At 41.9% G+C, this 26332-nt stretch overlaps 1 long non-coding RNA gene across 1 annotated transcript in view; it reads right to left on the bottom strand.

The window, feature by feature from the left end:
• Nucleotides 1–21816: 21816 nt before the first annotated feature.
• LOC122562093 (uncharacterized) overlaps nt 21817–26332 on the bottom strand; it is a 59677-nt gene continuing 55161 nt past the window's right edge. Inside the window, exon 4 of the long non-coding RNA XR_015761456.1 lies at nt 21817–23887. This is a non-coding gene — a long non-coding RNA (uncharacterized LOC122562093). The remainder of the gene's footprint in view (nt 23888–26332) is intronic.

Consider the following 26332-nt stretch of genomic DNA (forward strand, 5'->3'; position numbering starts at 1 on the left):
CCTTCGTAGAGGTTTATGAAGAAAATCAAGTTTGACCACAAGTCCATCAGGAAGTAGTCAGCACGTAGTGTCCTTGAGACCCTTCGAGAAAAAGAGAGAGCGGATCCTATCGAGTGGTTCCCTGAGCAGACTGTCAAAGCCAATTGGCAGAATGCCTCATATCCAGAACTTTCCAACAAGCACCAAGACATGGCTTGGCTGGTGGTGAGAAGGGCTCTGCCTGTGAGATCCTTTATGTACGCCCGGACTCTCAGCCGTACCGCACGCTGCCCTCGAAGCGGCTGAGGGGGGGAGGTTGGGACTGTCACACCCCTCCTTCTGGAATGTGCCTATGCAGAAGAAATCTGGAAAGGAATACAGTGGTGTTTGTCGAGCTTCATCCCGAGCAGCGCCGTGACGCGGGACTCCGTGCTCTACGGCCTGTTCCCCGGGACGCACACCGAGACGAACATCAACTGTGCCTGGAGGATCATCAACTCAGTGAAGGACGCTCTGTGGGCGGTCCGAAACCTGATGATCTTCCAGCTGAAGGAGTTGACCCCGACTGAGTGTTGCAGACTGGCACCTTCCAAGGTCCAGATGGACTGGGTTTAATCTTTGTGCTTGTGCTGCAATTTAATTCCAACTTATATGTTTAATACCTTAGTTTACATGGCATTGTGGTGCTCAAATGATTAACTAAAGTCAGTGAATAAAGGAGGGTTTGTTGACTTGCCAAATGTGTAATCTTTCAAGGGAACTTAAGCTTTAGGGCAGGTTTGTTTAAAGAAACAGGTAGGACATACTAAGAAAATGTTATGAGAGATGTTCTCTCCAAAATGGGCTTTGGGGATGGAATCTGTAATTGGATCAGACTGCTCTACACCAACATTGTCAGTGCAGTCTCAATCAATGGGTGGGAATCAGATAGCTTCCCAGTCAGATCTGGAGTCAGGCAGGGCCCCCTCTCTCCTGCCTTGTTTGTGTGCTGCATAGAGCCATTTGCCAAGTCCATCGGGAAGGATGCGAGCCTGAGAGGGGTGACTATTCCTGGTAGCGGGGCCTACACGTTAAGGCCTCCCTTTACATGGATGACATCACCGTTTTCTGCTCGGATCCGCTGTCCGTGCACAGACTCTTGTACATATGTGACCAGTTCAAATGGGCCTCGGGGGCCAAGGTAAACTGAGGCAAGAGCGAGGCCATGCTCTTTGGGAACTGGGCCGACAAATCCTCGATCCCCTTCACCGTCAGGATCGACCACTTGAAGGTGCTGGGTGTTTGGTTCGGGGGAGCTGGGGCGTGCGCCAAGTCTTGGGAGGAGCGTATCAGCAAAGTGAGGCAGAAACTGGGCAGATGGAAGCTACAGTCGCTCTCCATCGCGTGAAAAAACCTGGTCATCAGGTGTGAGGCACTGTCATTGCTGTTATACATGGCACAGGTTTGGCCTATTCCCAGAACCTGTGCCGCTGCAGTCACTCGGGCCATCTTCCAATTTATATGGAGATCAAAGATGGACCGGGTCCGAAGGGGCTCGATGTATAAAGATCTGGGCAATGGGGGAGAAAATACACCCAATGCCACCCTCACCCTGATGGCCACCTTTGTGTGTGGCTGCATCAAGCTGTGCGTGGATCCCCGGTACGCAAACACCAAGTGTCACTACGTACTGAGGTTCTACCTGTCCCCGGTGTTGCGAAGGATGGGTCTGCCCACGCTGCCGCGGAACGCTCCGAGTAGTTGGACCGTTCCGTATCACCTGTCCTTCATGGAGAATTTTATGAAGAAAAACACCTTTGACCACAAGTCCATCAGGAAGTAGTCAGCACGTAGTGTCCTTGAGACCCTTCGGAAAAAAGAGAGAGCGGATCCTATTGAGCGGTTCCCTGAGCAGACTGTCAAAGCCAATTGGCAGAATGCCTCATCGCCAGAACTTTCCAACAAGCACCAAGACATGACTTGGCTGGTTGCGAGAAGGACTCTGCCTGTGAGATCCTTTATGTACGCCCGGACTCTCAGCCGTACCGCACGCTGCCCTCGAAGCGGCTGCGGGGGGAGGTTGGGACTGTCACACACCTCCTTCTGGAATGTGCCTATGCAGAAGAAATCTGGAAAGGAATGCAGTGGTGTTTGTCGAGCTTCATCCCGAGCAGCGCCGTGACGCAGGACTCCGTGCTCTACGGCCTGTTCCCCGGGACGCACACCGAGACGAACATCAACTGTGCCTGGAGGATCATCAATTCAGTGAAGGACGCTCTGTGGGCGGTCCGAAACCTGATGATCTTCCAGCTGAAGGAGTTGACTCCGACTGAGTGTTGCAGACTGGCACCTTCCAAGGTCCAGGACTACATGTTGAGGGACGTGCTGAAGCTTGGGGCAGCTGCCGCCAAGGCATGGTTGGGGAAAGACCACCGTATAACACCTGCCTGCTTAAGAAGAACAGGGGGCCTGCACAGTAGTGTAATCGTACAGACCTATATATATGAATGATTACTCTGTCTCTGTATGCAAAGAAATGAAATGTTTACGGATGTATGGCATGACCAATTGCACAGATCATCAAAATATTTTATGAATAAAGTATATTTTTGAAATAAATAAAAAGATGGACTGGATTTAATCTTTGTGCTTGTGCTGCAATTTAATTCCAACTTATATGTTTAATACCTTAGTTTACATGGCATTGTGGTGCTCAAATGATTAACTAAATGTCAGTGAATAAAGGAGGGTTTGTTGACTTGCCAAATGTGTAATCTTTCAAGGGAACTTAAGCTTTAGGGCAGGTTTGTTTAAAGAAACAGGTAGGACATACTAAGAAAATGTTATGAGAGATGTTCTCTCCAAAATGAGCTTTGGGGATGGAATCTGTAATTGGATCAGACTGCTCTACACCAATATTGTCAGTGCAGTCTCAATCAATGGCTGGGATTTAGATAGCTTCCCAGTCAGATCTGGAGTCAGGCAGGGCCCCCTCTCTCCTGCCTTGTTTGTGTGCTGCATAGAGCCATTTGCCAAGTCCATCGGGAAGGATGCGAGCGTGAGACGGGTGACTATTCCTGACAGCAGGGGCCTGCAGGTTAAGGCCTCCCTCTACATGGATGATGTTGTCGTTTTCTGCTTGGATCGGCTGTCCGAGCACAGACTCATGTGCGTATGTGACCAGTTCAAATGGGCCTCGGGTACCAAGGTCAACTGAGGCAAGAGCAAGGCCATGCTCTTTGGAACTCGGCCGACCAAACCTCGATCCCCACCACCGTCAGGACCGACCACCTGAAGGTGTTGGGTATTTGGTTGGGGGGGGGCTGAGGCGTGCGCCAAGTCTGGGGAGGAGCATATCAGCAAAATGAGGCAGAAACTGGGCAGATGGAAGCTACGGTCGCTCTCCATCATGGGTAAAAACCTGGTCATCACGTGTGAGGCATTGTCAGTTGGGAAAAGGAGAGGGCGGATCTTGTTGAGCGGTTCCCTGAGCAGACTGTCAAAGCCATTTGGCAGAATGCCTCATCGCCAGAACTTTACAACAAGCACCAAGACATGGCTTGGATGGTGGTGAGAAGGGCTCTGCCTGTGAGATCCTTGATGTACGCCAGGGCTCTCTGCCGCACCGCACACTGCCCTTGAAGCGGCTGCAGGGGGACAAGACTGTCACACACATCCTTCTGGGATATTCCTATGCAAAGGAAGTCTGGAGAGGAATGCAGTGGTGCTTGTCGAGGTTCGTCCCAAGTAGCGATGTGACGTGGGACTCCGTGCTCCCCGGGACGCACACCGAGATGAACATCAACTGTGTCTGGAGGATCATCAACTCAGTGATTAACTCATTCTCTGGGCGGTCCGAAACCTGATGATCTTCCAGCTCAAGGAGTTGACCCCGACTGAGTGTTGCAGACTGGCACATTCCAACTTCCAGGGCTATATGTTGACGGACGCACTGAAGCTTGGGGAACTGCCGCCAAGGCGTGGTGGGGAAAGACCACCATGTAACATCTGCCTGCCGAAGAAGAACAGGGGGCCCACTCAGTAAGGGGGCTCCGCTGATGCCTCAGCAGAATATGTGGATGGTAAATGTACAGACCTGTATATATGAATGATTAATTCCGATCTCTGTATGTAAAGAAATGTAAGGTGCGCCTATGAATGGCACCACCAATTGTACAGATTATCAAAATATTTTTTATGAATAAAGTATATTTTTGAATTTAAAAAAAAGACTGCTGTCATACTGCCTGTTCCCCGGGACGAACATTTTGTGTGCCTGGAGGATCATAAACTCGATGAAAGACGCTCTTTGGTCTGCCCGAAACCTGTTGATCTTCCAGCTGAAGGAGTTGGCCCCGACTGAGTGTCGCAGACTGGCACATTCCAAGGTCCAGGACTACGTGTTGAGGGACGCGCTGAAGCTTTAGGCAGTTGCTGCCAAGGTGTGGTGGGGAAAGACCACCATGTAACGTCTGCCTGCCAGAGAAGAACAGTGGGCCCACTCAGTAACTGAGCTCCACTGACGCCTCAACTAAATATCTGGATAGTCAATGTACAGATTTGTACATACAAATGATTAATTCTGATCTCCGTATGTAAAGAAATGGAATGTAGATGTATGTATGGCATCACCAATTGTATAGATATCTAACTAATTTTATGAATAAAGTATAGTTTTGAAATAAAAAAGAGACTGTTCTCATACTGCCAATTTCCAACACAATACTTTCCTGTACTTCACCTTTGAATGTTGGAGCACTCACTATTTCCTTATTCACATCCTCCTTTGCAGATGTTTTCATCACAGGTCATGCACAGCAGCTTTCTTATAATGAGTACAATTCCCCTTTCAGAGGAACACACTGCTTTCAAAATTGGCAGCAGCTGAAACAAATGCCAGCCAAGCGCTATGCTAGGCTCGCTGCTGAGCATTCAGCTCACCAGAAAAAGGAGGGTTGTGCTCAGATAGATGCTGTAATTATTCAATTGAGAAGATAGCACAAAATTTGTTTTTTATTACCACAACAAGACAAGTTTTTGCACTGCTTACAACCTCACAATTAAAAACGGAAACTATCAATTTTTTAACGAACGCATCTGAAAAGAGGAAGATTGAAAACTGCAACAACTGAAAAGCAGTTATTTAAACTTAGTCAAATTTATGACTTAAACATAGGGTATAACCGAACAAAACAAATTACACTTGGTTGTGGTGTTATCATCATGGCAAACATCATTTCACTCCCCCAAACTCCTACTTCCCTCTGTGACCCTTCCACACCCATCCCAGCAGTATCAGACCATGTCCTCCTCCAACTATAGGGTAGTGCTACAGGCTTTTGCATATGAATGACAACAAAGCTGTCAATCAGTCCAAATTCTTTTTTATTTCAAAAGTATACCTTATTTATAAAAATATCTTTATATACACACATAGTCATTGAAGCAGTTTGGTTCTGTACAGTACCATATGAACAAAACAACCATTGGAGTTTGGCTGTATCCAGCAAACAAACCAAAGGCTTTTCTTAATTGTGCAAGATTATATTTAGACAATAGACAGGTGCAGGAGTAGGCCATTCTGCCCTTTGAGCCTGCACCACCGTTCAATATGATCATGGCTGATCATCCTTAATCAGTATCCTGTTCCTGCCTTATCTCCATAACCCTTGATTCCACTATCCTTGAGAGTGCTATCCAACTCTTTCTTAAATGAATCCAGAGACTGGGCCTCCACTGCCCTCTGGGGCAGAGCATTCCACACAGCCACCACTCTCTGGGTGAAGAGGTTTCTCCTCATCTCTGTCCTGAATGGTCTACCCCGTATTTTTAAGCTGGGTCCTCTGGTTCGGCACTCACCCATTAGCGGAAACATGTTACCTGCCTCCAGAGTATCCAATCCTTTAATACGTCTCAATCAGTCTTCTAAACTCAAGGGTATACAAGCTTAGTCGCTCCAGTCTTTCAGCGTAAGGTAGTCCCACCATTCCAGGAATTGACCTCATGAACCTACGCTGCACTCCCTCAATAGCCAGAATGACTTTCCTCAAATTTGGAAACCAGAACTGCACAGAGTACTCCAGGTGCGGTCTCACCAGGGCCCTGGGCAGCTGCAGAAGAACCTCTTTGTTTCTATACTCAATCCCTCTTGTTATGAAGGCCAGCATGCTATTGCCTTCTTCACTATCTGCTGTACCTGCATGCTTACCTTCATTGACTGGTGTACAAGAACACCCAGATCTCTTTGTACTGCCCCTTTACCTAAATTGATTCCATTTAGGTAGTAATCTGCCTTCCTGTTCTTGCCACCAAAGTGGATAACCATACATTTATCCACACTAAACTGCATCTACCTGTCCACTCACCTAACCTGTCCAGGTCACCCTGTAATCTCCTAACATCCTCCTCACATTTCACCTTGCCACCCAGCTTAGTATCATCAGCAAATTTGCTAATGTTATTACTAATACCATCTTCTATATCATTAACATATATTGTAAAAAGCTGCGGTCCCATACTGATCCCTGCGGTACCCCACTGGTCACTGCCTACCATTCCGAAATGGAGCTGTTTATCACTACTCTTTATTTCCTATCAGACAATCAACTTTCAATCCAAGTTAGTACTTTGCCCCCAATACCATGTGCCCTAATTTTGCTCACTAACCTCCTATGTGGGACTTTATCAAAAGCTTTCTGAAAGTCCAGGTACACTACATCTACTGGATCTCCCTCGTCCATCTTCAGAGTTACATCCTCAAAAAATTCCAGAAGATTAGTCAAGCATGATTTCCCCTTCATAAATCCATGCTGACTCTGACCTATCCTGTTATTACTATCCAGATGTGTTGTAATTCACCCTTTATAATAGACTCCAGCATCTTTCCCCCACTGAGGTCAGACTGACTGGTCTATAATTTCCTGCTTTCTCTCTCCCACCTTTCTTAAAAAGTGATACATGCATTTGAGGCACTGGGTGGGTCCAATAACTGAACAGACCCCAGTTTAACTTCAGCAGCAAGACTTAAAGACAGTGGTCTTTCCTTACTGCGCCTTGGTGGCAGCTGACTCAAGCTTTAGCGTCAAGAAACCTAGAGAAGGAACCTCAAACCTATACAGACACCATATTGTCAGGGATGCCTGCAGTTGGTACTATGCTCTACATGGATCTCCTTTTGGTAGATATGTTGTCACCAATCTATTTATTGTACTAGTCCATGAGCCTTTCCATTTATAAATGATGATGGATTAATCATTAGGAAGTCTTCAACAGAAGAGACATATATTGGAACAGAAATATTTAATTTCTTGCATACAACTTAAGTTAACAGCTTATTTTAAGCATAGTATAATTAACAAGAATCTTGATTAAAGATTCATTGAAAAAAAGTAGAATTAGACAGCATCTGCCTGAGAAGGACCACATTACAAATCTTGACCATAAATAATTACAAACAAATACAGAAATTGTTGAAAAGGCTCAACAGGTCTGGCATCATCTGTGGAGAGGAAGTTAACATCTCAGGTTCAGTGACCTTTCCTCAGGACACCACAGATACATACGTATTGGATATTAAGCCAAAGAAGAAAAGAATCACAAACTGAAGGATTAATTTGAAATTATATGGCAATTTTTAAAGTGGTGAGAAATCAATGAAGTTTGTGGAGTAGAGAGGGGCAGCATGTTTCATCTGAAATCATGAGGTGACCTTCTTATTTGGTTTTACTTGATTAACCAGTAGGAAACGATAAGAATTCATTTTTGTGTTTTAAACAGCAGTCGCAGCTTTAAACCCACAAAAACTCAGCAGCTGCCGGTCCGCCCACATGACCGGGAGATAGGAGACAGAGGACAGATAGAATCCACACTAGACCAACATTACCCATGACTCATGGACCAAAACTCCGGAATTAATTAAATATGGAAACCCATCTCCTAATCACATCAAGAGACTGACTGAAACACATCCATACCCATCGATACGGAGCCACCCTGACACAAAGGACAGGCATCCACCAGACAGGAACGGACAGACCAATACACACCAACACCCCAAGGGAACAAAGGGGGGTGCTAGCCCCTGCCCTCACAGAGAGAGACAAGCAGATAATACCTGGACCCGTTCAACATAAACCAATTAGCACCCTGTTGTGCGTGCCCGGCAACTCTCCTGGGATGGCAGGAAACATTCTATTCGCACCTACTCCAGTGATGAAGGGGAACTATCATCCCATTAATCCTCAAATTCCACACATCCTGACAACTAAAAGTATATAATATGTAGCTGCGTGCAGGAACAGCAGAGCAGCTGGGATTCGGACCTCGGTTGGTCTCCGCCGGCGATACTGTAGCAATAAACGTTACCGATTGTTGAACCGCACTCTGGGCTCGGACTAATATCATTTCATCCGCGCTAACAGTGGAGTAGAGAGGGACAGCATGTTTCATCTGAAACCATGAGGTAACCTTCTTATTTGGTTTTACTTGATTAACCAAAGAACAAAATTAGAGTTGAAATTAACAAGTATGATCATAATCAAAGATAGAAATAACTAAATGAAACACGAAGGAAAATTATGAAGTAGGAGGAAAAGATCCAGTGGAAGGATTAGAGGAAAGCATGATCATGACACTTAAATCTTTTTGTCTTATTAAGAAATATATTCACATTATAAGTGAGGAGAAGTAAACTGCAGAGTATGTTTGTAGATTTGTATGGCCCATGGCACTGATACTTTATTAACCTGGCTATTATCAGGGAGATGCTTCAAGTTTTAGATGAGGAACCTCAGATGTCTATGCATTATCTAAAATTTATTGGTTGCCAGAGTTTAATGTAGTGCTATATTGGTATAGCATACAGTGTGAGCTTCAAATGTACTTCAGAGTCTGAAGCTTTTTTTTGTTTTCAGTCATTAGACTGGTCTTTAAATTTTAACCTGACCTGCCTAGTTGAAACCATGCAGATGGGCTGTTACAATTGTCTGGATTACTTATTGACGGAAAACAGAAAATTTTCAATTTCGGTATACTGAGCAGGCAACAAGAACAGCTGCCCAAAGCTGGTGGAGCCATTTTCACGTGTGTTGTGCTCTAATTTCAATGGAACCATGATTGAATTTTTATCTCAGCCACATGAGAGGGAAACCAGAGTGGATTTTGTGTTTAGTGAAGACTGCAGAGAGGATAATGAGAGGCTCTGGTTCACATTAGCAGATGGCCTCCAGGGGTCATGATATTATAATACCCTTTTCAGTTGGAATAGAGTCCAGAGTTAACAGCATTTATATAGTATTTATATAGCACCTTTGATAAAGTGCATTGTCATGAAGTGCTTTACAGAAGCATTATCAAACAAATGTACCAAGATATGTCAAAGGTAATTGGACAGATGATCAAAAGATTGGTCAAAACAAAAAAAAGGTGATATCCTAAAGGAGAAGATCAGGCTAAGGAGGGAGAAAAGTTTAGGGAGACAATTCAAGATCTTTAGGTCTTGGAAGCTAAATGCATAGTCACCTATAATTTAGTGATTACAATTGGAGATTCTCAAGAAGTGAAGGGTCGCAGATATAGTGGAGAGCTGTGGGCAGGAGAAGATGAAAGATAGCATGTTGCCAGGCCATGGAGGGATTTATAAAACCATATTGTGAATGTTAAAGTTGACATTTTGCTTAACTGGCAGTCATTGCGCATCAATGGGACTTGTTGCAAATTAGGACATGGGTCGCAGGTATTTAGAACATCTGATATTTATGAAGGGTCAAATGTTTGAGACTGACCAGGACAACTTTGGAAGAACCAAGTCTTGAAGTAATAAAGTCATGGGTGAGAATTTCAGCAGCAGATAAACTGAGATTGTAATGGATTTGGATGATCTAACAGAGTTGGAAGTAGATGATCTTAACAATGGTTTGTTAGTTAAAATATCCTAAAGGCCCATTTCTGTAGCATCAGATGGAATTCTAGAACTGCCAAATAGTTGGAAAAAAATGGGCCAGATTTGAAATTGTGTCTATTTTCCATTGCAAACTTACTAGTTTGAAAGGAATAAAGAAGAAGTGATTTACAATTCATTGTTCCCATACTATACGCTTCAGAGAATCACAGAACTTTATTTCACAAAAAGAGATCATCTAACTGATCATAGAATAACTGATTGAGTTATCCACCTTGTTCCTTTCTTCTGCCCTCTCCCCATTCCTTTTTGAATTCTATTATTTCCTAAAATATTTACAAGTTTTCTTTTAAAAGAAGGCTGTATGTTTTGTTTTTCTCAGAAGACAGTTGATACTCTAACAACCCTTTGCATCAAATGAGAGAAAGAAAAGTCTCATTACGTCACTTTGTCAGTTGATTAATTGACCAATGGAAACCTTTTTTCTGAGTTACCTTATTCAAACTTCTCAAAACTTTGAATAATTGTATTAAACCTTAGTTTTTAAAAATAGAAAAAGTAAACATGCACATCAAGTGTCTGCAACTTAGAAAAGAAATATTTATGTCCAGAGGCAAAGTTCTGTTCACTTAGACTGAATATATAAGGGGAAGGGGCACGCAGAAAAAATTGACATTAAACTGTATATTGAATTAACTGTCTTTGCAATACTATGTTATGAAAAAAATAAACAATTTCTTCATCATCAGTCTTCTCAGACTACGAGAAACCTCAAAATGCGCAATAGCTACCAAGTACTGTAATCTATCAGTTGGACAGTTGAAAAGTTGAACATCAAATCAAATCCAACAGGGTGGCTTTCTTACACTGAAACTAACATAATGTAACAACAAGGAATCTCCCATTTGAGGTAGAAACTAGGAGAATATTTTTTCTCAAAGAGGCTTGTCTGTCTTCGGAATTCTGTTTGCCAGAGTGGTGGAGAAAGTATTATGAAATATTTTTAAAACAGAAATAGATAGATTCTTGACTAACAAGTAAGTCAAAGATTATCAGGTGTTGGTGGGAATGTGCACTTGGAACCACAATCAAATTGAATTGCAGATCAGGCTCAAGGGAGTAAATAGCCTACTCCTGATCTTATTCTTCATGAACATATGTTCAAACCTAACTATTAATTTATTAAAGCATTTAAGATTCCTACCTGTTAAATATTTTTGAAAAAAACTGTGTGCGGTGTGAGAGTAAAATAACGAATGATATTCTGTTGATAAAATCCTGAGTGTTAGCCTGACTGAGTTAGTGCTGCTGGACTAACTTCATAATCTTCCATTATCACAGTGGGATCCCTACCACATTTCAGTCTGATTGTCAGCTCCAAGTGGCTACAGACTCATTTAATATTATAATGAATTCCAATGTTTAATTTCTAATGACAGTACAGACCTGAATGAAATGTTTGTTTTAATAAGTGAAAATGCATTTAGAGGAATGTAATGAAATGTGTGTCTTCTTTATGAGTGCTTTGTAAATATAGTTTGAAATAGAAACTTAAAATTTTATTTTATTTCGTCTTACTCTGGGTCTTAATGGCGTTATAGGTTGAGTTAGCATTGTAAGTGCAAGGAGAAAGGCAGGTGCATAGGAGGCATGGGTGAGAAGAGGAGTTATGTAGAACCATGAGACGGTGGTAGAGGGGCAAATACACACAGAGGCTTGATAGATTATGCAGTGTGGATGGAGTGAATGAGAGTTTGAGGGGTTTGTGGAGGTGTATGAGGTGTTATAGAAGGTAGGAGGAGAAACATGGCACAAATGGAAGGCATGAGGAGGCATGGACAGACCTCGATGGGGCATTGAGAGTGTGCAATAGGGTGAGAAAATCTAACAGGAGAGGGCTGGAGAACCACTATGCTTTATTGCCTTTTTAAAAAAAAAATTCTCAAAATTGAGAAAAAGGATTTTACCCTTTTTGATGAATATGACACACATTAGATATTCTTATGAGAGTGCCTTCTTATGACAATAATGTAGAATCAAGTTAGAGTTCACGGAATATAGAAATTGAGCAACATTTATAATGTCAGCAAAGTGAAAATTAAGGTCTCCATAGTCACAGATGACAATATAGGCTGTTTTCTCATTAGAGGTAGGATATTGCTAACAATGAGGGTTACCATGATAGGGTTAGGATTAGCACTAGTCTTGAGGTTAGGATTAGAGTTCAAAGGATTGGGAGTAGGGTTTGCATTAGTAAGATTGGTGGTAGGCTTTGAGTTAGGAGGATTGGGGTTAGCATTAGAGTTAGGAGGATTTGGATTAGGCTTTAAATTAGGAGGATTGGGGTGAGGATTAGAGTTAGAAGGGTTGAGGTTAGGCTTTGAGTGAAGGTTAGGGTTCGGCAAGAGGCAAGACTGAGAAGACAAGGCTTTCATTGCAACCTCAGCCAAGCAAGCTTTTGATAGGCCAGACAAAGTCTATTTGTTAAATGATCACAACTTAAACCAATTTTCTGACTCTCATGTATATCTCGAACTTTTGCTTTCTGGAAAATTGATTGCTTTTAAAATGTGTTCTTTCATATGAGATTATTTTGGCAACAACTGGACACAGCAAGTTTGCAAATTATTTTATATTAATGCATGAAAGTATTTCTGAAGAACTGACTTGTAATTACTGTCTAGTGTTACAACAAAGCCTGACAAAGTAAGTAGGTTTCTCTCTTCTCACATCTACGGTGAGTATTACAGAGCTGTGACATTTCCAAGAATAGTGTTATTCCCCAGTTCAAGAGATACTTGAACATGCAATAAAAGTATGAAAAATGTTCCAGACATATCTCCTTGAGTTAATCAGAATTAAGGAGTAAGTTTATTGAAACTAACTCAAATGATGTAATGAATGTACTTAAATGGTATAGCCTGAACTGAATTCTGTGATATACTGTTAGCTGTACATTTCTATCCATTGGCAATGAGAAACTGATCGATGGAACTGTTTGGACATTTTTGGAATGAAGAAGCTTCATTGTGTGATTCCTTGGAAACAAAAGTCAAGGGGTCAAAGAGGACCTGAGATTATCTGCTGATGACTGGAAAAGCACAAGACCATAAGAAATAGGAGTGGATGTAAGACCATTCAGCCCATCGAGTGCACTCCACCATTCATTCATTCATGGCTAATGGACATTTCAACGCCACTTACCTGCACTCTCCCCATAGCCCTTAATTGCTTGCGAGATTAAGAATTTATCAATCTCTGCCTTGAAGACATTTAACATCCTGACCTCCACTGTGCTCTGTGGCAATGAATTCCACAGGCCCACCACTCTCTGGCTGAAAAAGTATCTCCTCATTTCCATTCTAAATTGACCCCTTCTAATTCTAAGGCTGTGCCCAAGAGACCTAGTACCGTCACCTGACAGAAACAATTTCCCAGCGTCCACCCTTTCTAAGCCATGCATTATCTTGTAAGTTTCTATTAGGTCTTCCCTCAACCTTCTGAACTCTAACAAATACAATCCCAGGATCCTCAGCCGTTCATTGTATGTTAGGCCCACCATTCCAGAGATCATCCGTGTGAATCTCCGCTGGACACGCTCCAGTGCCAGTATGTCCCTCCTGAGGTGTGGGGCCCAAAACTGGACATAGTATTCTAAATGGGGCCTAACCAGAGCTTTATAAAGTCTCAGTAGCACCTCACTGCTTTTACATTTCAACCCTCTTGAAATAAATGACAACATTACATTTGCTTTCTTAACCACAGACTCAACCTGCAAGTCAACCTTTAGAGAATCCTGGACTAGCACTCCCAGATCCCTTTGTACTTTGGCATTATGAATTTTCTCACCGTTTATGAAATAGTCCATGCCTGTGTTCTTTTTTCCAAAGTGCAAGACCTCACATTTGCTCACATTGAATTGCATCAGCCATTTCTTGGACCATTCTCCTAAACTGTCTAAATCTTTCTTTAGCCTCCCCACTTCCTCAGAACAACCTGCCTGTCCACCTAATTTCGTATCATTGGCGAACTTCACCAGAATGCCCCGAGTCTCTTCATCCAGATCATTTATATATAAAGTGAACTCTGCAGGCCCAACATTGAACCCTGCGGGACACCACTCATCACTAGCTACCATTCTGAAAAAGGATCTTTTATCCCAACTCTCTGCCTTCTGTCAGACAGCCAATCCTCAATCCATGCCAGTAGCTCACCTCAAACAACATGGGCTCTCACCTTACTCAGCAGCCTCCCGTGAGGCACGTCATCAAAGGCCTTTTAGAAATCTAAGTAGATAACATCCACCGGGTTTCAAAGAATTCTAGCAGGTTTGTCAGGCACAACCTCCCCTTAATAAATCCATGCTGACTTGTTCTAATCCAATCCTGCGCTTCCAAAAATTTAGAAATCTCATTCTTAACAATGGATTCTAGAATTTTACCTCCAACCGAGGTGAGGCTAATCGGCCTATAATTTTCCATCTTTTGTCTTGATTCGTTTTTGAACAAGGGGGTTACAACAGCGATTTTCCAATCATTTCCCTGACTCCAGTGATTTTTGAAATATTATAACCAATGCTTCCACTATTTCTTCATCCACCTTCCTTAGAGCTCTAGGATGTAGCCCATCGGGGCCAGGAGATTTATCAATTTTTTAGACCTTTTTAGCTTATCAAGTACTTTCTTCTTTGTAATAGCCACCATACTCAACTCTGCCTCTTGACTCTCCTTAATTGTTGGGACATTACTCATGTCTTTCCCTGTGAAGACTGAAACAAAGTATTTATTAAGTTCTTCAGTTATTTCATTATCTCCCATCACTAGCCTTCCTGTATCAATTTGGAGCGGCCCAATCTCACTTTTGCCTTTTGTTTGTTTCTTATGCATTGGAAGAAACTTTTACTATAATTTCTAATATTATTGGCTAGCTTACCTTCATACTTGATCCTCTCCTTCCTTATTTCTCTCGTTGTTATCCTCTGTTTTTGTACTCTCCCCAACCTCTGATTTCCCAGTGCTCTTGGCCACTTTATAGACTTTCTCTTTTTCTGTGATACATTTCCTGACTTCCTTCATCAGCCATGGTTGTCTAATCCCACCTGCTGCCCCCCCCCCCCCCCCCCCCACCATTGCTAAGCAACAGCCTCAGAGGGCAAATTAGAATCATAGAATCCCTACAGTGTGGAAGCAAGCCATCTGGCTCATCAAGTCCAAACCAACTCTCCAAACAGCATTCCACACAGACTCACCCCATCCTTGCATTTTCCATGGCTAATCCATCTGGCCTGCACATCCCTGGACACTATGGGCAATTTAACATGGCCAATTCCACATCTTTGGTCTGTGGGGGGCAACTGAAGCACCGAGAGGAAACCCACACAGACAGGGGGAGAATGTGCAAACTCCACATAGTCGTCCAAGGCTGGAATCAAATGCAGCTCCCTGGCACTGTGAGGCAGCAATGCTAACCACTGAGCCACCTGTGTCACCCCAAATTGCCTTATGTTTACACAGAGCTGAGAAGTAAATTGCTGAAGGTGGTAGCCACAGAAAGCAATTTTCTCTTGTAAGTAACAGACTTACTTTAAAGAAGAACCCATAGCTCTCTCTCACAATGAAGCAACTTGAAAATATGATAAAATGTTTCAAAATACTGGGACTCCTGTTTCCCAACAGAATCTGAAATCTGACCTAAAGATCTCCCATCCTCCTGTAACCATCAGCAATTTAATCTTGCAACTAAGCAATTGAAGGAAATGGCCACCAAAGTCACCTGACCTGAAAGAAGCCACATTTATAGGGATTGGCAAAGGAATTTCTAAACAACTCAGCTGAACCTCATACTTCAATAAAGCTATCCACCTTGATATTAGGTAATTACCTTGACATTAGAATTCGTCTTATGGAATGCACAACTCACAATGACACCTCCAAATGCCACCAGGGAGGAGACTCCTTGAGTATAGGTATTGTAGGAACAAAGAATAAATCTGAAAACATATGCAAAGAGGAAAATGCATACATCCCTTATCCAAATCAAAAGACAATGGATGATCTCTGACATTGGCCATAGGAAACTTTTTGTAAAATGAATTGTCTGCATTGTGATTGATAGCCAGTTACCAACCAATCTACTGAATGGTTGTTCAACAACCAGCATTGTTGTTATAGGTGCTGGTTTTATTACACGCTGAGGTTTATCCATGACCTACTATTTGTGGCATATTTTACAAACTGCGCTATGTGATTACTCAGTCAAAATTCTGGTTCAACAATGCTTTAGTTTTCCTACATGTCCTGCCATAGAAACTTCCTGTCCTAACTCCAAAGTATCCTAACAATATCTGAGTGGTACTACTGTCTGATGAACAGCCATCTACTCTCAATTGCATGACAATGATGATGTATCCTCTCAGTCCATTCTCAACACAGTCACAGTCTGGAAATCCTTCAGCTTCAGCTTCAGCTTCGGTGTGTTGATGGAGCTAACCTGCTAAGTTCTAAATCTGCTTGTTGAGCCTTAATTTAAGAAAAAGACTAAGTAACACATATTTTGAATTATATGCATCCTTTAAAAAACAGTTTCAGCTACTCTAACATCTGTTTGTGGTATCACTTGGACCTTGATGAAGGACTTTGATCAGCCATTGTTTGAGTCACCACGAAAATATAAAAATATCTGGAACTTATTGCTGGAACTGTTATGTGCTTCTAACCTTTCTCAGAGTCTCTGCAATTGGGAGTGAGGCTACTGCCAAATCATTATCTTAGTGTGACTCAACTGCACCCATATGTAATTTCTGCATAACTCCTATTCCAGACATTAATTCCCAGTTTAAAGCTCTCTCTACAAAGGAATGGGCATATATTCTCTACTTTTTCCATTTATTAAGACTTTATCTTTCACAGTGTTCTCTCAAACAATGCTCTGAAGTTTTCATTGGTTTTCTTTAAGCTTAAGTTCAAACATTTTAACTTCCAATTTCAATATACTTTCCTTTTTCATTTCTCTGCCCTTTGGAATTCTATTTCCAACTGATTCATTTATTTTCATGTTCAATCTGTTTTAACTGTTGCTCAATCACAGTGAACTGTTATGACTAACTATTTTGTGTACATGGTGTCACTTGTACTTCTACCAGTCTCATATTCTGTGCCAATGCTTCAGATATTGCTGCTTTCATAACATTTGGTGGAAATTTTATCTTAAGTTCTTTTGCCAATTCTGGCATTAGTTAAATATAGTGACCCAGTGAGGGATGCTTCCACCATCTTTATGTATTGTTAAGCTGCTTCCAGTGCTACCTAATATTTATAATTTAAGATACCCGGTATCTGTCATTCAATTCTTCACTAATTACTATTACTCCAAGCCCAATCTCAAGTTATCCATATCCAAAACTCCATCCTGAGCCACCAAAATGTGTTATAATTCTGATGCCAGGAGTGCGCTGGTAACTAAGTCCCATTATCCCACATGCTATACCAAAATTATTAATATTTAATCATCGAGGTGATCAATGGTTTTCTCTTTATTACCATTATCTACAACAAAAGAGATTTAAACCACATTTCTTCAATAAACTCAAAGCTAACTTATTTATTGTAAACCAACATACTTTTTTAAACAAGTGGAAGAACTGGATATGAAATGAGCTATATTCCTCAATCTCAAACACACCTATTATTACACAGAAAAAGAAGACAAAACAGCTCTGCAGAGATAATCTGGGTTTTGAGAAAAATAAGCAAAAATGCAAAACCCTCTTATGGATTAAGGATATAAATTCAGAAAATAGAATGAGTTTATGGTTCTGAGTTTGAGGTTTGAGGGTCAGCTGATCTATTTAGAAATTCCTTTGTAAATACCTATAAATGTGGCTTCTTTCAGGTCAGGTGACTTTGGTGGTCATTTTCAAGCGGTCCATTTCATTTGCAACTTTTTTTTCTCAAATGAAAATTCAAGAATTTTACATTCGTTGAGATTTTTTAAAGATTAATAATCCATATCTTATTGTCATGATTTTAGGCAACTAAAAGCACAAAGGTGATATAAAATGTTACTTTCACCTGAAACATTTATAACCTTGAGGAAACATTTTGCGTTGTCCTATCACCATTACTTTCCTTGTGGAATTACAAGCTAATTTTCAATGCACAATTTATAAACATATTAACCTTTTCATTTAAAACTATAAATATGTTACTGCTCTGGAAGAAAGTGTGAGTAATTGTTCTCTGAAATTTCTGTAGTTCAGTCTGCATTGGAATATTGTGATGTCTTCAAGAGTAAGTTGTGGTTTCTTCCATTTGGAATGCTTACCTGGGAAAACTACTAAAACCAAACTGATATAAGGTGTGTCACGTACAGGAACACACTTGTCCTAAAATCTGATGGGACATTAGACCTTCCCTTAAGTGGACATCAAAAATTACCTAGCACTATATGAAGCAGATTTCCTACATACCTAAGCTAGATGTAAGATACATTGCCCACTATTTTTCATGATTAGACTTGGAAAAAATATTCAATTGCCTGTGAAGCACTTAGTCACACTCTGACATGCATCATTACCAGGATTCTGAAACATGTTTTCTTCTCATGTACAAGGTAGAAAAGAGCAAAAGCTGAATGATTCCAGGTTCCAGGCTCATCACAGTGACCAGTTGCATCTTAGCTTCCAGTGGCAAACACAACACACTCAGGAAAGATAATTTAGTACAAGAGGGAGCATGCTGAATCAAAAGTGAGGAGAGGTAACTGCAAGTAGAATTGAAGGGACCACAGTCTGCTGCCTAGCTTGAGGACTCAAGGGGATATTATCCTTGATATTTTAAGGATGCAGGGAGGAACTGGGAATGATGTTGGCTATTGGAAGCCTGGAAATACTTGTGATGACTTGAGCCTAACACAATTAGATGCAGACTCTATTGTTTTTTGTTGTGTAACCCAAATCTTGGCATTGAGCAAAGTCTTGCAATTTTTCTCCAAAAAATGTGAATTGATGAATTCAGAATCCAGCTATTGACAACATTTCCATTCTTTCCATTTGTATCTCATTAAAGTCCCCTTTCGCATTATGTATACATCACTTACAATTTAGCCTCTCTTCCCAAGAATCTAGAGGGTGCAAATTCCTGATATGTAAATCAGAATGGGTATCTGGTAGCTGCAGCTCCTGGCCATTATCTAACCGTGTCTTCAAAACAATGCCCTTACCTACTTCACGCACCAGATTCCTTCAGCCTTCAGCTACACTCGCCAGCATTGGCAAGCTACCAGTCTCACCATATCATCATTCCTGCTCTTGGACCAACCCTTCAACACTTACCTGGCAGCTCAGGCATACCTATGCCTTACATGTTTCAGCCAGGTCAGTTTGCACTCAGAGACACATACATATCTCATGCATCTACACATGGATATATGTGGCATGTATGGCTTTTAGCTTGTTTCCATCATGCTCACACACTTAGCACTTATTTGGAAGCTGCTAACTACTATGTAGTCCACACTGCTTTTTAGTGCACACAAGCTGATTAATGGACAGGCTTCCAACCTCTACAAGGCTCTCACTGTTTCCTTAGTGTATAAGGTCTTTGGTACTCTGTTACAGGCTGCCAGCCTCTATAGCTTGCATTGCTTTCCATTGCGGAGGGAGTGGCAAGAAATGTATCACACTGGGGAGCACTGAACAAACAAGGGGTTAGATATGTAACTGAGCTTGTGCTCACACCTTGCATAGCAAACACATTACATGTACTTCAAGCAGATAGCCAAAGGGAACTGGTCCTTAGTGGGGTCAAAGCAACTACAGTCAGTGAGGAGTTAACATGGTCAATCGGGCACTTAGTCCTACCAGAGTCCAGATTTCTACCGTCATTTCCACAGGATAATCAATATGGGGATTACAGGTAGGCCAGTCAAGTGGAGACATTAGTCCAGGGAAATGGATCAATCATTCCTGCAATAAGACAATGGGAGGCAGTGAGTATAATGGAAGGAGATGGATGATGTGTGAGCAGCAAGATGGTATGGTTTCCGCAAAGACTGTATAGGAAGTGAGACTCCAGAAAAGGTTGGACTTTTGAGAGGACGGTACAGTGAGAGCCATCAAGTGAAAATGCTGCATGGAATAATAAGAGTTGATGTCCATGATTCTTGTGGAGACGCATGTATGATGGTGTTGTGAGAGCGTGGTAGCAGAGAGAAGATTTGTGGCACTCACCCTTACAGTGAGCAAGATATCATTGAAATTCTTCCTGTGCTTTTGTGCATCCTGCTTCTCCTGGGACAGAACACTGACCTGAGCTTCAGTTTGAGTTCAGCTTGGCTTGATCTCATGGTGTGGCTTTCTGTGGTTGTGTGCAGGAAAAAGGACTGCCTTTGTCTCTGCCATCAATCAACAGCTTGAGATCTCTCACAGTGAAGTGGGAGTGTAATGTCCCTTCCTCTAGACAATATCCTCCTCATGTGATAGAATACAAGGACCAGATTGTGACTTGCAGTTGTCCTGAATTGGTGTGTAGCTGGGCTTTAGCTATGGTGCAGGTGGCTCTCCATCCACCTCTCAGGCCACGCCAGTCCCCAAGAAAGTCACCCAAGACCCCAGTTGGGTAAAAAGTGAGGTGAAGAACTGAAGACTGCATGGGAAAAGTTGCTCCACGTCATGGTGTTTGGGTGCCACAAATTTCACTTGACAAATATACTTAAAAAGAAAGTGGGAAAATTCCATACTAGAAATATGATTTTATATGTTAGTTATGTCTTAAATGCCCTTGTTGTACAGTACATGAAATTACAAGAAAATGCCGTGACCTTTATCCAAAGCCAACTTCTACAGTTTCTAAAGCTAATCTTTACAGTGAATTAAGATATTCATCAGTAATGATTAGTCATTAATGCCCATTATCATTGATGGTTAAGTGATGACTCAGCTGTGAAAATATTTACTTTTTTAAAAAATGTCAGAAACATTGCACAATTAATTCAATGTTGCAAGGGTTTTGCCAAAACTCAAATTTCCATGGCAGAGACAAGCAAACAGAACAAGTTTCTGGTAAAGAAACTCCTTGCTGATGAGCCACTCGCACCAACATGTCCATTATCAATTTGGGGGAGCACAGAACATCAGTGTAAATGCCAAAGCTGAAGCATTTGTTATCAAATTCAACCAGAAGAACTGACAGCACAATTCAATCAGTCTTACCCTAAGTTTCACAGCTAACCTTTAGACAACTGAATTCATTTCACGACATACAAAATGCCTGAAAACACAAGATACAACAAAGGCTCTGAGCCCCGACAAGTTTCTGGCAACAATACTGAAGACTTGTACTCCAAAATTAGCGACAGTCCGAGGCAAGCTATTTAATACATCTACAGCATACATCCAACAACATGTAACATTGCAACAGTTACATTGCAGCCTAGAGGAGAAACACCATTAATATTTGGAAATGAGCAGACAAGATTTTACTGGCTTTTCCTATCTGACTAACTCACGTTCATCTGGACTCTTTCGAGACAACTCAGTTCTTGATTTTATTGCAGCCCTGGTCAAAATGCTGAAAACATGAGCTCAAGTGAGAAAGATTGCTTTCAACTCTTGACCCTGTGTATCATCAAAAAGCCTTCATCAAATTGAGATTGAGGGGAAACTTTTCACTGGTCAGGGTCTGTCATTACAGATTATGAGCTGAACCTTACATTTTTTGACTGAGGTTAAGTTGTTTTGAGTTTTCTGGAGGGAGTTATGCGACATGGCCTAACAAGATTTCTCACTGTAATTTACCAAATTTGCTGCATTAACTACCTTCCCCATTACTATAAAATTCTTCAGCAAGTGTCTTCACAGTGTATGCACTATGCCAACAATGTGCACCGTTTACAATGATTTGGAGATGGCGGTGTTGGACTGGGGTGGACAAAGTTAAAAATCACACAACACCAGGTTATAGTTCAACAGGTTTAATTGGAAGCATACTAGCTTTCGGAGTGATGCAGGCTTGAAACTTCTGCTACCAAGATTAAAAAGCACAGCAGGTTTATGAGAACACCATCTTTTGCATATTCCCCTCTGAGCGACTTATGATTTTGTGTTGAAACTGTTGCAAAATCTCACTGTTGTAAAATCAAAACCCTGGATCTCTCTCCCTAATAACACTGAGGGCTTACCTACCACATAGACCACAACAACGTGAGAAGGTTCCTCCTTGTCAAGCCTGGTTCAGAATGTTTTATACATGTTAGCAACACACACAATCCATGAACAAAGAACAATAGAATCCCAGTGCTAAAATAATATCTGTAATTGTCAACTGTAATTACAACAGTACTATGCAGTTTATTCGCGACCATTATCATAACATAACTTCATGAGAAGGTTTGGTATGCTTTTTGTTTTCTACAGCTTAACAAAGAGAAAAACTGCATAACGTATTATTATGATCAGATGAGGAGACATGATCAGTTCCCTTCTATTAACCCACTTTTATTTGATCATAACAAGTTATCTTATTTCTTTTTGAGCTATCATGCTTAAATTAAAATGCAATTACTAAGACATTTGACATTTGACAATTGCATTTAACAAGGTCCTTCATGGTAGGCCGGCCCTGAAGATTAAGTCACATGGGATCCACAGTAAGTTGGATACAAAATTTATTTGCTCATAGAAGATGGAGGGTAGTTGTGCAAGGGTGTTTTTCTGACCAGAGATCTGTGACCAAGGTGTACCCAAGGATCCTGTGCTGAGACCTTTGTTGCCTGGAACATATAAATGATTTTGATGTAGATGTAGGTGGCCTGATTAGTAAGTTTGCAGTTGGCACAAAGTTTGGTCAAGTTCTGGATATTGAGGAAGGTTATCAAAGGATCCAGCAGGATATAAATCAGTTGGAAAGTTGGACAGAGAAATGGCAGATGGAGTTTAATCTGAACAAGTTGGGATGATGCAGGACCATGAGGAGCATTTGATATATTGAGGAATCTTGGCGTGCAATGTCCATAGCATCCTGAAAGTGGCAACACAAGTAGATAAGGTGGCAAAGAAGGCATATGGCATGCCTGCCTTCACCAGTTAGGGTAATGAATGTGAAAGTTGGCACAACATGTCACAGCTGCATAAGACTTTAGGTAAACCACATTTAGAGTATTACATGCATTTTTTGTCATTACCCTAAAGGAAAGATGTGGAAACTTTGTAGATAATGCAAAAGTAGGTTACCAGGGTGTTGCTTTGATTAGAATGACTTAGCTAGAAGGAGAGATTAGACAAGCTTGCATTGTTTTTGCTGGAGCATTGGGGCTCATGGATGAACTGATAGTATACAAAAATTATGATGGGCATGGATCGAGTAGATAGTTTGAGTATTTTACCCCGGGTGGCAATGTCAAATCCTAGGGGGCATAACTTTAAGGTAAAAAGGTGAAAGTTTAAAGGAGATATGTGTGGCGAAAATTTTGCACAGAAGGTGGTAGATGCTTGGAACGCACTATCAGGAGAGATGGTAGAAGCAAATATGATAGCAATGTTTAGGAGCCATTTAGACAAACCCATGAACAAACGGGGTATAAAGGGATATAGGCCATGTCCTGGCAGATGGGATTAGTTTAGAATGGCATCATGGTCAGCACAGCAATGGTGGACTAAAGAGCCTGTTCCTCTGCTGTACTGTTCTATGTTCTAATCAGTTTAAAATGAACTAGCCAAAAATGCAAGGTTTCTTGGTGAAAGGAAAATGAAATCTATTACTCACAATCCCTCCAATCAAAATAGTAAAAACATTATGTGATACGCACACAAAAACACAGATAATATGTTTAAAAGGGTTACGGTGTCTATTACAGACAGGAAGGTAAAATAAATAGCATTTTAAAGTTCTTGAATTATGAGAGTGAAACTTGACACCACAATTGTTTTGCTGTTGTCTTGTTTCCTCAACAGTGACAGAGTTTGCAGACGTCCTTGAGATCTCAATGAATGGCTGTTTTTCCAAGTTGCTTTTTCATTGGACACTGGTTCCTGAGCTGGAGACAGACAGGGAGAGAGGAACTTGTAACGTCATTGCTGTTATTTCTTTCCTTCTCTGCCTTTTTTACTTCAAACTAGTTCTTTGATATCGGTCCATTTATGTTTTCCTGAATCTGTTCCATTGTCCTTCTGAGTTAGCAGAGCACAGCAATTCAGGCAGCATCCGAGGACAGGCAAAATCGACGTTTCGGGCAAAAGCCCTTCATCAGGAATAAAGGCAGAGAGCCTGAAGCGTGGAGAGATAAGCTAGAGGAGGGTGGGGGTGGGGAGAGAGTGGCATAGAGTACAATAGGTCAGTGGGGAAGGAGATGAAGGTGATAGGTCAGGGAGGAGAGGGTGGAGTGGATAGGTGGAAAAGGAGCTGGGCAGATCGGACAAGTCCGGACAGGTCAGGGGATCGAGTTACTGGAGGTTAGAAGCTAGGATGAGGTGGGGGAAGGGGAAATGAGGAAACTGTTGAAATCCACATTGATGCCCTGGGGTTGAAGTGTTCCGAGGCGGAAGATGAGGCGTTCTTCCTCCAGGCGTCTGGTGGTGAGGGAGCGGCGGTGGAGGAGGCCCAGCACCTCCATATCCTCGGCAGAGTGGGAGGGGGAGTTGAAATGTTGAGCCACTGGGCGATTTGGTTGATTGGTGCGGGTGTCTCGGAGATGTTCCCTAAAGCGCTCTGCTAGGAGGCGCCCAGTCTCCCCAATGTAGAGGAGACCGCATCGGGAGCAACGGATACAATAGATGATATTAGTGGATGTGCAGGTAAAACTTTGATGGATGTGGAAAGCTCCTTTGGGGCCTTGGATAGAGGTGAGGGAGGAGGTGTGGGCGCAGGTTTTACAGTTCCTGCGGTGGCAGGGGAAAGTGCCAGGATGGGAGGGTGGGTCGTAGGGGGGCGTGGACCTGACCAGGTAGTCACGGAAGGAACGGTCTTTGCGGAAGGCGGAGAGGGGTGGGGAGGGAAATATATCCCTGGTGGTGGGGTCTGTTTGGAGGTGGCGGAAATGTCGGCGGATGATTTGGTTTATGCGAAGGTTGGGAGGGTGGAAGGTGAGCACCAGGGGCGTTCTGTTCTTGTTGCGGTTGGAGGGGTTGGGTCTGAGGGCGGAGGTGCGGGATGTGGATGAGATGCGTTGGAGGGCATCTTTAACCACGTGGGAAGGGAAATTGCGGTCTCGATTTTGCCTGTCCTCGGATGCTGCCTGAATTGCTGTGCTCTTCCAGCACCACTGATCCAGAATCTGGTTTCCAGCATCTGCAGTCATTGTTTTTAACTTCTGAGTTAGCAGATCAGGCAGCCCTTTGATCTCTAATGTCATCAAACTACGAATTAAACAGGAGACATGAATTTTATAGACACTGATTTAATCGGCTGTTTTTAGTTTTTAGACAAAGTGATAATCTGAAATCAGTCTGGTTTTGGTTATTTCACATTGACCTGTCTCAGTCTGTGTTCAGACGCGCGTACTTGCTCCATTTCCAAACACATTTTTAATCCACCAGGACCTGACATGCTAAAATCAGATGTTGGAAGTTGAATATCAATAGGCCACGTTTACCATTATTGTAATGTATGATTAAATCATTTGCAAGTAATATTCTAATGATGTAAATAACAGCCAGTTCTTTGTTTCCAAACAGAAACACCTTTGCCAAATACAAATTTGTGATGTAAGTTTGCCTGTATTACAATAGCTGTTGTTTTACAACTCAGTTGTGCATGTTGCTGTCTTTGCGTCAACTCCCTGATGGAAATGGAGATATTAACAGAGAAGCCTGTGAGTTTGGGAGTGAATGGGAACTGGAGGGTCGAAGCCACAGAAATTGGCAGGTAGTTCCAACTTGTTAATAGCACAGAGCAACATTGGCACAGATTTCATTTCCATGTTTAATGGAAGACGTGATCCCTGCAACTTGCCATTGAAACCAAGACAGGAACACAGTCACAAGTGACTGGTGGAGAAAACAGAGTAGGAGGTTCCCTGAGTCAATCCCAGGATAAAATAACACCATGTACTCCACACCTCGAGCTAATCCCTTGCCTGCTATCGCACAAAAGGATCTGTTTACAACACTTTTACTGCATGTGGACTTGCTAAACTTTACAGGTTTCTTTTTTAAGTTGAAGGTTTGACCTGCACGGTGAAATTCCACTCTTTCAGTGCTCAACTCATCCTTCCAGCCCTGAAATTTTTCTGCAACCCCATCTCCTTAATTTTTTCATCATAATTTTAAATTGATGTACTCTTATGTTTCAACAAATAGAATCTTTCTTTTTCCTATTCGCAATATTAAAGGCAGTCATAATTTCAAGACAGTTTCCAGTAAATCTCTTCTTACCTTTGCTGTTTCAGCAGAAATTGTCCTGCTATCTCATGACTAGCTTTTATATGATAGTTATTAGTCTGCTTATGTTAAAAATCACACAACACCAGGTTATAGTCCAACAG

This window comes from Chiloscyllium plagiosum, unplaced genomic scaffold, assembly GCF_037043375.1.
Source record: "Chiloscyllium plagiosum isolate Xiang-an unplaced genomic scaffold, Cpla_swu_hap1 HiC_scaffold_25, whole genome shotgun sequence".
NCBI classification, from domain to species: domain Eukaryota; kingdom Metazoa; phylum Chordata; class Chondrichthyes; order Orectolobiformes; family Hemiscylliidae; genus Chiloscyllium; species Chiloscyllium plagiosum.